The following is an 11438-nucleotide window of genomic DNA, read 5'->3' on the forward strand; positions in this document are numbered from 1 at the left end:
TCTTGCTTAAAAGTGTCACATTCTCTTAAGTAAATATGATTTTTTGGACCTTCAAACGAATATGTTACTCTTATGGTTTCATGTATTCAAATTCATGAGATCCAAAACTTGCTTTCATAATGACGCTATAGTGACAAATTATTGGAACCGCATAATCCATCAATCCGAGGTATGACTTTCGCCAATCCCTTTGAAGTCATTATTGTCATTGAAACCCATCACAAAGTGACATGCACCCTTCACCAACACTTTGGAGTCTATTCTTGCTTTACAGTTAGAAGGTTGTCGTCATTTGTGTGAGCATTTTGCACGAGTGTCAATAAAGACTATATCATGCCCTTTCACAAGTGTCTTTATGTTGTTTCATTTTTGTTGTAACCTCTATCCACAAACCGATTCGCATGAAATGTATATCTTGTTTCTCTCCCTCAAATGTTTTTTTTTCTCTTCATGGTTTATGGATAAAATATATTGTTCTTTCCTTTGATAAATGCGAACAACTCTCCAAATATGAATGTTGCCCTTGTTGCATAAATAACGTCGAATAGAATAATTTCAAACAGAGACCAAATTTTGCCATAAGTATATCTAGTATATAATCATTCTAAGACCTCTTGAAATGATGGAATTCAAGTTTTCTTCTTTCTAAATGGATAATTCACATGTTCATTATACTTTTCGTGTGACCTTTATTTTGAGATTGATTATATGTGGTGGCATTCATATATGTTTGGAAAATACATATATGTTTGCGTCCGTCCTATAACAAAGTGTCAATCAACCTTATAATGTTGTGATCCTCCATGGTCCACTTACTCCAAATCCACTCGAATCAACATCTCATCAAATCTTCTCAATCACCTAATATGTTTGTTTCGTGTTTCCTCTAGAAATGTAGACAAGCAAGACTTTTCGATAGAAAATTTTGTGTTTAACATAGGACTCTCTCAAAGTTCCGTTGCAATAATATAATCATATATGTGCATCAACAAAGCAAATGCTTCTAGGGAAAGAAATTTAATAAACACCTAGGAAATATAAGTTGCATTGGAATGCTAACAAAGCCTAGGAAATATACATGTTAATATCATATAATATGTGATAGAGAGACATACCAAACATCTTGAACGAGGATGTGAAGATGTTAAATTTGTTTTTTTATAAGCTTGCTTTCTAAGCATCGAATGACAACCATACTCATGTATATCTACTCTAGATACATGTGTCCTTTGGAGATCCATTTCATAATTTGTGAAACTCAAACTTTCCTCCAAACTATGAGTATTAAATAAGTACTTCAACATATAGGTATAATTTGTATACGGTAATTTGAATGTAGTGTTTGTATATGAAGTTGCCCATGTTGCATCCATTTCTAGGAAACATAGCTTATTCCAATTATCCTGGAAGGATGATGGATATGTACATACATTTGTGTGCAGTTTATTGAAAAAAATAAAACTCGCAACATTAATGGATATTCTCTCGTGTTGGTTTGGCAACATAAGAACCTAATTTATCGTAAGTTCAATTATATTGTGTACTTGTACATAGTCAAAAATGATATATCGGTGCATGCACGTTGTGCCACACACACACACACAATATGTTTGTACAAACACAATACTCACATGGGGGAGTCCTTTTGGCCCACGTTATAAAAACAAAATATTTGAAGATTTGGTTAGTACAATAAGGTACATGATTTTGTATTGAAGGATCTTAGCTGAACTTTGATGATATACATAACCATATTACCATATCTCTATATTCGTATCGTACTCTATGAAATTATAGTACCTGAGAGCGCATGGTTGTCTTTTTAGTTGTATCCAAGGTTTTTCGGCTTCTTTTTAGTTACTTGTATCAAATGTTTTTTGGTTTAGTATAATCCAATGCACTCATTGTATATATACACGATTATCGAGTGTTTGCTTAATCTTTTGTATCAACACTCAATCATATCCAAGGTTTTTATTATGTGTGTGCATTCAAGTTGCAAATGTAGTGGCACATCATTTAATTACCCATAATAGCATAAATGAACGAACAAATTGCCAAAATCATTTATAGAAGACCATTTTGGTATCAATGCTTTTACATTCATCCACATCGGACTAGCCAAACATGGTAATTGTGTCATCAATAGGTGACCATAGCCATAAATGTGCCAAACAATATTGAAAACTAGAGTTTACTTAAAAGTTTCACCTTTGTGTAAGGTTGTAACCTAGCCTTACGAGGGACACATGAACATCGTATGTTTAGTTTCAATATCTACATTTGAGTTCGTCTTGACGAGGAAATGCATTTCTAGCTCATATATGTGGCGTAGTTAACATATTATTTGAGCCAAGAGAGATGCTTCTGCCATTATCTGAATCTCTCTCTCTCTCTCTCTCTCTCGCAATAACAATGAAAAGGTGCACAAATGTCATAACTTGTGAGCTTGTGAGCATGTGCCATGGGGGGTGGCAATCTTCATATTGTTATTATTTAACATGGGCCAATGCTTTTCGTGGGGATAAGTGGAATAACTATTTTCAAGTCAGTGTGCAATAGAGAAAGAGCTAAAAAAAGTGCCATTTTTTAACATTGGAGAGACCTAAGTTCAAATCCCAAGAGCAAAAAGAGCCCCCTTTTTTTAACTCTCCTACTAACTTTTTAGTTATTTTTTTATTAGTTATGTATTGAATGTGGCGGTTGTGGTTTTTCTGTTGTGTGTGTATAAATTATAAGAACACTATAATATTGTTGTTATTGTTATTATTGTTACAACGTGATGATGAATTGATGATCTCTATTTATTCAATGTGCCCCTCCAAAGATCCTAGAAATGAGATAGAAATAAATAAAATCCAATCCTCACGCAACTATACAAAATATCCTTCCTAAAAGCCATCGGGCATAGACTATAGTGATAATATTAGGCCTTCATAGCAAGTGGAATTCCAATCCCTCACCTCAATACAATGTTTCACGTCCTTAGATAGTGAACAAAGATACATAAATGACTAGGCTCTGATAGCGGCTGCCTCGCCGCCATTTTGACTTCCATTTTTGTCCTTCCTTTGTTTAAGCACGACAATAAGCCATTTTGTACTCTCGAGTCTCTCCAACCTTTAGAAAAAGAAAACCAACCAACATACATTCTCACATTCACTCCATGCTTACTTGATGTTGCTAAGGAAACACTTCAATCACAATTATTCATCCTCAACAACTCCTAGACATGCTTTGTTATCTGCATACTTTTGAAGCTACCTTCATAATTAATTATAGACTCTACTCGTCAATTACATTCTTCTTCCCCTCTTCTCCAACCACCTTGCAATAGAAGATGTTTGAAACTACATCCATTCTTGGATACTTTATTCTCCCGCCGCCTTCTCTTTCTTTGCCTATAGGCTATTAGGATGAGGACACATTGTTCTTGCTTTGCCCCTCCTACTAGAATGAAGTCTTGTTCATGTTGCATGTCCCCTCACAAGGACAAGACCAAATAATTTACATTACCTTTTCAACTTTCTCTATACAAATCTAGGGTGATCCCATTATGCCCACACAATGATCAATTGCCATTATACCAAGGGAAATTCCATTATGCGCATTCTCCGATTCTCCATACCGACACATTGTTTATGCCTCCTATTTCAATTTTAGTTGTACATAATCTGAAAATCAATTTTGCCAACTAGAATTTTCTTTCCTATGTTGTCTCTACCTGAGATAATAATTTGATTGTAACACAAGCGCAAGTAATAGATTAATCGCATCTCAAGTTATGTTGTGTAATGAAAGAATGGATGAAGAGATGAAATTTTGTTTTTACAACATGTTGCACGGATTTCATAATTCTTTAGTTTTAGACATAGCCTTTCCAATAAGATGTATTGTACTTGTATGAATTTGGGACCAACTTCAATAAACTACCAGTCAAATTTAGACCAATTCACTTTAACATAATCTCCATGTTTCCAATAGTTTCAATGGTTGTAGTTGTATGATGTTATTTGCCAAGATGGTGTCAAAATTAATATCACCAAAACTCTATCTATAGTAAAATGTGCAATATCAAATATCACTCGAGGATTTTTTTAATCTAAAACTTGTTGAGTGGGTATCTCCTCTTAGTCAAATTATCGATTTAATTCCCCAAATGTACAATAACCTTGATCATTTACATAGGGCTTCGAAAAATAATATCCACTAAAAGTAACCCATTTAAGCTCTCACAAGCTCCCTTTAAATTACTCAAGACAAGGGGAATGGTTTCTTTGGATAATCTTCCAAAGCTTCATGTGGGAGGAGACTTTGATACAAGGTGATAACATGGAATTAGTGTAATCACTTAATGTATGAACTTTTGGTTTCCACCAATCAACCTTATCAACTAAATTGTAGCCAAATGGCCGACATACAACATACAATTTGTTAAACTATTAACCTAAGTTGAAATACCCCAATAATTAGTTGCTACCGGCATCACCATAATTTATCCTCGCGTGTAGAATGCTATGGTACAAATAACCACAAGATTAATTATTGGTCTAATCTATAATTTCAACTCTAAGTGATATGCATGTTCCTCGATTCTAGTATGTCAAGATGTAATTCATTTTCATTGTGGAATTCCTCAATCATGTGAAGTAAATGTTGACACCATGAGATGCATACCCAAATGTTCACTTAAGCTCGGTACCAAAATGTCACTCAAGACATGATAAATTTCTAATCCTCTTTGAATGTTATACCAACACCACAAGTTTTCGTAATTAAGAAAAACAATTCACGTAATTTCTTATCAATAAAAACCTACTTTCATACAAATTTGCTATATGTCTTATAATTTTAGTATTTCGATATGTAATTACAAGATTGGAGCTTCAAATTTCCAAGAAACCTCAAAGTTTTAACTCATACACTTAACCTCATAGTCTCTTGACATGGGCGTTTTGCACTTCAAGAAGTTCTTCCATATTTCGATAACACAACTAAAAGTTACTTTCTTAAATGAGTTTTATAAATTGGTTGTCATCCAGACAATACCAGTTTTTTTAAGTTGCACGATAATGCAACTCAAGTTTCTTTGTTAATCAAACTTCATAAATTCGTCTTGACAATATTTGATTTGGGATACTTTTGTAATTTGTCTAATTTGAGAGTGAAATGAAGTTCCTTTAAAATACCAATAAATGGCAAAGACTTAAAAACCTATGAATTCAAATTGTTGTATGCCATTATCAATATCCAATTTAACATTGAACTTAAAAACCTTGATCAAGGCCCCTAATGCTAAAAAGTGCCCCTAAAAGTTACGTTCAACACACAAGCCAAAATGATACTTCGACGATGAACCTTAAAACACTATTTATCATTATGCTAAAAAGTGCCCTTAAAAGTTACTTTGAGCATACAAGCCAAAATGATATTAAAACATTAAAATGAGTTGATGCCAAGGTAGTTAGACAACCTGAGAATAGAGCTAAAAAAACTTGGATACAACATTGAAATGTTGCTAACATGATTAAAACGGCTGATTTGAAACTTCAATAACATCAAAATCATAAGAAAACATTTGTCTAAAACTTGGGCAACATCAAATCATTTCGTGTTCTAAGCTAATATATTTATTGCATATATAATTACTTGCCTCCTACCCATAGAAACATCGGGCCACATAAAGTGGGTTTAGTGAGTTGATGACATCAAATTCTAGACAAAGTGTGTTTTTCAAATGTCTTAATATCATATAATGGACTCTCAAACCGTGTGGTCATAAAAAGTCCCATTCCACTACCTCTCGACAAAGTGTGTTTTTCAAATGTCTTAATCATATAATGGACTCTCAAACTGTGTGGTCATAAAAAGTCCCATTCCATTACCTCTCGACAAAGTGTGGGCTTAAAGTCTTAATTCGTTTAATAAATTTGTCAAAGTGTACAAACTTTCAAATTAAGGGTCATTCTAAGACTTGCAAATTCAACTAGAAGGCAATAAAGAGCGGCTTGAAAATGATGCTATTAAATTAGTTTGGATGACAATAAAAGCATAATGTGATTCATTCAATTTAAGATGATCAAGAGTGGCACCAAAAATTGACTCATTCAAGTAATTTGGGTAACATTAAGATCATCATTATGTGATTCTCATTTTGCCAACCAAAAAACAATCCATTATAAAAATGTCTCAATTGTTTCATGGTTAAATCAAATTTTAGTCTTAAGAAGTCTCATTACCTCTAGCTTTGAGGGAGAGTAATAGTTTAGTTTCTTGGACGTTAAATTTTCTTAAGTATTTCAAATTAAAGATGAAAATGTTACCCTATCAAGAAAAGATGAGCTAGTTTAGAAATGTGAGTTATAGATTATATGCATTCAATGTGTCGAGCATATGACAGGCAAGGATCTTTAGGATGTGAGAGGGAAGTCCTAACAACTAAGCAAAGAAATAACGTATGAACAAACTAGACCTCTAAAGTGAACTCCATGCCAAAATCAAATGGTTTTGGTCCTGGGAGCACTAGTAACATTGGGAGATCTCCAAAGTCAACTCCATGGTAAAATCAACATTTTTGGGCTTGGGAGAACTAGTTGCATAATAGGTAACCACATAATAGAACATTTGACTAAACGTGATGATAGTTTGTTGCACATGAATGGTTTGCACAACCATAATTGGATGTGACCAATTATAGTGGTTTGCATGAACAAATCATGCACGACTCATTGCTAATTTTAGAATTAGAAACCACAAACATGAGTGAAACTTCCAATTTCTGATACTAGTGATGAATTTTGGGAAAGGAAGTTGAGTATGGAACTTTTTGTTCAACAAGAAACCTTGGGTCAACAAGATGATCTTTTAAGGGATCAATATCAACTTCTTGCTCACAAGCAACCCTCATCCCAAAGGTAAACCATTTATTCAATTCCCTACTAAAGAGATCAATAGTAAGAAAACACTAGAGAGATCAATATCAAATTCTGGATAATGGCCAATCAACATGCCCATTGGTGAACCAACCTTTAATATTAGGAAAACAATTTGACCTAGAGCTTGCCAATAGATTGGATGAGAAATTTTCCTTGCAGAAAGTCGATGGACATGGCATGACATGCCAACCTTTGAATCAAGTACAAAGTTTTGACTTCATAAGTTCTTGATTTTCTAGCTTCATACAAACATTATGGCAAGACACATGGTAGAATGTGTATAATAAGAATGTGAATATTATATGAACACACAAATGCATGTGGCTATGGGAAGGTGTCATTGCCAAGCATTAATCTCATGCATTTCAATGGTGATGGCAAATGTCTCACACAAAGTGAAAATTTATGCAAAATAATATGTCCTCATGGGGGTTGCACATCAAAGGAAAGGCAAAAACTTTGCATGACATTGGCGAAGCATTGATCTCATGCCTTTCAATTAAAGGTGAAGGTAATTTCAAGCACAAATGAAATAAATATTATGTAAAATAAGATGTCATCACAACTTGCACATAAAGAGAAGGCAAATACTTTGAAGTTTGCATGACTAAAGAAAAACTTACATTTAAAAAGAAGGATGTGACTTTCTATTATATACAATAGATCATGAGAGTATGGAATATATTTTCCATGTTATTTGAGGACATAAAAAGAAAGAGAGCTTATGTGCATGTAGAATGACCTTATGATATCGACAATTTAAGCTCCGGGCGCAGCTTCTACCGCTTTTCCCTGTATGGTGTCTGCAATGTCACGAGCTTTGTGGCGCACTTGTTCTGCGGTGTCATGGATACGAGCACGTGCATAATCCACTTGTTGGGTGCCAGGAGGGTGACGACCTTGGAAGTAGTTGTAGAGCCATGCACCAAATGAAGCGACACCCCAAGTGGCCACACAACCCAATGATGCTGCCGCTGATGCAGAAAACACTAAGAAACCCAAGGGGACCAATAGAGGGCCAAATAACATGAGTAAAGGGCTTAAGAGAGGGAGGGCAAATGCAGCTCCGCTGACAAGCATGAGTCCAGCAAGGCAAAAGGCCAATGTCGCAGCTAATAACTGGTGCCAATGGTCTCGGAGCTTTTCCATGATTCCACCCGTATGTTCGCGAGCCTGTCCAACCATATTTCCGGCTCGCTCACGAACTTGTCCGACGGCACCTCGTGCTTGATCCTTTGCCTCTTGAGCCGACATTTTGTTTTGTTGTTGTTGGTACCTCCTGAAGTGAGAACACACACACACACACAAACAAACAACACTCTTGCTCACTCACTAAATATAGGATTTGATGCGTCAAAGTACACAAAATGTCAATGTAACAAACACAAACAATAAATATGTATATATATATATATATATATATATATAGATAAGAAGCCTAATCTTCTTATAAGGTAGCAGAGAATTTCTTCTTTATTGTTAGTGATGTGATGATTACGTATACAACCTCATGATTCCCAATCTTTATCCTACTATATTTTTCTTTAATTTAGGCATATTATGTTGTTCACCGCTTTCCTAGAGGATGCATGCACTCGCCCCACGTGGCACACATAAAAATAGGCTTTTTTAAAATTTTAGCAATTTCTAGACACAAAACAACCAAACTTTAGATTTCCAACCTCTCTCTCTTTTCCTCATCGTGTATGAAATGATAAAAAGTCTCTCTCTTCTACTTCTCAAATTCATCCTTTTGAAATCATAGTGTAATGTAATGGAGTGTCTCTCCTCTAAATCAACTTCATCATATAAATCTAGATGCATGTTGCCATCCTTGCAACATAGTAGGATTCCCGTGCAATGTATAGGAATGGTGCTTTTCTAAATCGTGACAGTCATATAGATCCATTTGTACGTTGTCATCCTTGTACTGTAGTAGGATACCCTCTTCACAACTCTTCCCGACCATTGAAATGATCACGTTTTCCTCGCAAATGTAAAGATGAAAACTATCCTTTCAAAGACAATGCTAACAAGAATATAAGTGCTCAATTGAGTGTTATTGCAACTCATGAATTTTTTATGTTTGTTTATCGCCATTTTGTCTCGTTTTGCTTGTTATTGTATGTAGTCAATCAAAATCATGTTGACGTATTTATGCTTAAATAAGTTATCGTGATTTTGATTGGTTGAGTCAAATTACATGTATGTTGTTGTGGATATAGCAATGCGTTAAAAAACACATTGCACAATTTACCACTTGAACACCACTTCAATTGATCTAACTAACTAGCAAGATTTCCTTCTTGACTTGCGTGAATATAGCCTAAGCTACCATTGCCCAAAGTTTGTTTTTTGATCTCCCTCAAACAAGCTTGATTTTTGCACTTTTTTATCCTCCTTCATAATTGATCTCTTAAACGATAAACATATCCATATATTTTCATTGTAATCTTCCCCTTATTTGCTTTATATGTTTCTTACCTTGCGATAAGAAACCTTTGAATTTCATGAGTGAGTGTGGAAGGATTCTTTAAAATAAATGTTGGTTTTGTCATGCACATTATTAAGTCACACCTTAATTAAAACTAGGAATGTACATTCTGCATGATGTAGCACTTATGCAAATGGTGAAATTCGAACCGCATTAATGCAATAATATGGGTCATGGTATTCACATGTGACAAAATGGTTCACCAATGGCCTTGAAATCGAGAATTTGTTACCCTTACTCTACACATGGTTTTGCAGCAAGATCCATAGCAAGAAACTCTATTTCCAAAAGATTTGCATCACACATGAGATCTTCATCCCACAAAGATGGCATGATACAAATATCATTTTATGAACTTCAAATAAGATGAATTCGTATAGAGGCAAAGGTACATTGTTGTCTACATGACCCTATAATGGTCACAAAGTAATAAGCCTAACCCGAGGTCTCCTTATACCAACCAGAGATCACAATAGACATAATTTTCATCTTCCATAACTATTCATACCATACAATTTACTTAAATACTCTACTTATAAACCAACTAAAAAATCATTACACATGTATGCATTACCATCATTATCATGGATCTCTAGGAAAGCTTGAACTTTTTTGCAATATGGATAACTTCAACTAAGACATATTTGTAATATCCCGTCTATTTTTATTTTGAATATTGTAATTAGGTTACCGTAGTGGTAAGATTCTTAGACTATCGATTCTAGTCTTTACATTTTGCTTAATTTACTAGATGCCATTGTGTAATGTAGGGGGTTGAGAGTATGATCCTTTGGTCCCCAATGGAAAACCTTACCAATTGAGCTACATCCATCTGGATCTCTCTTTATTGATGGAAAAAACAATTATATTAATAAAGGTGTGCCCACTACAACTTGTTGGTATCATTACTACATGGGCAGTAGGATATGTTGAATCGTCAATAGCGAAGACGAACGCTCCACTAAGAAAAGAATTTTGAGTACTTAATCTAATAAGCAAAATAACTACATCAATACTCCTATTAACTTTCGTAGGTATGTTCTAAATCCATGCCCATTGTCAATTACAAAAGCATTGTGCATATCCTAATTATGACACAATCCCCTCTATCTCTAAATGAGGGAAACAATCTCCATATTATATGCTCTCAAGCAAGCTTATGTAAACACACCCATTGTCTTTTCAGAAGTGTTGGGGAAGCCCAAATCCCAATGTACTCTAGTAGCCTTTGTTTTCCCTTAACTTGAGAAATTTTACTTTGCATTTCATGTTGGGATGTGTCATTGTCCAATAGCTCTTTTCGTCAACAATTTCTTCAATATTGTTCTTAACCTCTGATTCCTAGACTTGATGATACCATTGGCTTATGGATAACACATCATGTTATATATAGTTATCACAACGTATCATTGTAAGAGCTTTGATGACTTGTTTGACAAAAGTTACTACACTAATTGCTAATTACTTGATTGGGCAACCAAACCAACACTTTCTACTTGTTCAAACAAGTACCTAACAACTCCAGTAAACCTCTAATTTTATCCAATTTTCGAGAAAGGATTGCATCTAAACTTTCCATTGCTTCAAATTCTTGCTAGATCATCATGGCTTGTCAACAACGTTAATATATAGGATGGTCACATCTAGAAAATGGTTTGAGATGCACATATGCATTCGTTTGACTTGATTTGGCATAGATAGTCGGCCATCACAAGATGTTTGTGAAGGAGGTCTTTGAAATTCACACAAAAAAAGAGTGTGTCATGGATAATTAATTGTGTGGAGTAATGATGTAAAGTCGGGTATGCCACTGTATATGATCAAAGTATCAACTAAGGCCTTTTTCATTTGTGGGGAGTTGGCATCTCATGAATGGCCTTTACTTTCTTTGGGTATATCACGATGCTTTTATAATGATATGGCCAAATAACATATTGTTAGATATGCCAAACTCTTAATGTTGGAGTGCCCTTCATAGAATTTGTTGAGGTAGAAGGACAAGCTACACA

The 11438-nt window shown here is 34.7% G+C and overlaps 1 pseudogene; it reads right to left on the reverse strand.

The window, feature by feature from the left end:
* Positions 1-7623: 7623 nt before the first annotated feature.
* LOC147858457 (oleosin G pseudogene) lies at positions 7624-8224 on the reverse strand (annotated as a pseudogene).
* Positions 8225-11438: the final 3214 nt, after the last annotated feature.

The sequence above is a fragment of the Azolla caroliniana genome, unplaced genomic scaffold (genome assembly GCF_043228905.1).
Source record: "Azolla caroliniana isolate FFs.n. ecotype wild unplaced genomic scaffold, voAzoCaro1.0.p SCAF_11, whole genome shotgun sequence".
Lineage (NCBI taxonomy): Eukaryota > Viridiplantae > Streptophyta > Polypodiopsida > Salviniales > Salviniaceae > Azolla > Azolla caroliniana.